The sequence below is a fragment of the Aplysia californica genome, unplaced genomic scaffold (genome assembly GCF_000002075.1).
Source record: "Aplysia californica isolate F4 #8 unplaced genomic scaffold, AplCal3.0 scaffold00005, whole genome shotgun sequence".
Taxonomy (NCBI): domain Eukaryota; kingdom Metazoa; phylum Mollusca; class Gastropoda; order Aplysiida; family Aplysiidae; genus Aplysia; species Aplysia californica.
The window spans coordinates 778,725-779,716 of record NW_004797275.1 but is presented as its reverse complement, the minus strand read 5'-3'; positions in this window follow the sequence as shown (position 1 = coordinate 779,716).

Sequence of the window (992 nt, the reverse complement as noted above, 5' to 3'; positions counted from 1 at the left end):
AATAATAATAATAATAATAATAATAATAGTAATAAATAACATTTATGCTGCGCATAAATGTTCCAATTTCTAAAAAATGGGCTCAATGTGCATGACATTCATACCGATACCACATCTAAAAGATTAATGAAACTTTGTGTAAGCAAAACCTAGCATAATGTATGTACAATTTAATGCATATGTTATACAAAAATTCTATGAGAAAATTAGTAGTCACGCAGTGAGGCTGGCAGTTTTTCTGTGGGTTTTTTTGGCAAAGTGCTCTCTGTCCTATTGTTACACTTGGGTCCCTGTTTGACCTTTAGAGGGCACCGGGTCTCAGTAATGCCTTTTAAAATCTTTAACAGAACAAAAAATTACACTTGCAAAGGGTAAAAGTCACAAAAGTCATATTACAGTTTTTGGCGCCCTTTCGCCATGTTATTGACTATTTCATGGAGCTGTCTCGTGCTGAAAACTTGTACCAGGGTACAGCGGTGCATCAGTAATTTGTACAAACCTGCGCGACATACTGACAAACAACATGGGGGAAAAAAACTTCGCTTGGTTGCGGTGTCTTTAGATTTATTTTATTTATTTATTTATTTTTTTATTTTTTTATTTTTTTTGGGGGGGCAGCGCAATTTCTGCCTTTCTAAGCACTGCCAGTGCAACGACAACGAATAAGATGAAAAGGCTGTGGTATAATAATGGAATAAAAGTGCAAAACTTTCAAATCACTGCCTAGCACGAAACTCATTTTTATGTGTCGCGTTTTCTAAGCTGGGCTTCATTCAATTCGTTACATTTCATCATTTACTGCGTTAGTTCTGACTGCACTTTAAAAGGACGTGGCATTATAGAAAAAAGTTATTCAATTTAAATCTCTTTCTATTTCTCTACATCACTCCCTTCTCTCCTCTCCCTTCTCCTCTCCTTCCTCCCTCCCCTTCATATTTCTTTCTCTCTTCTCTCTCTCTGTCTCTCTTTCTCTCTTCCTTCCATTCTTCCTT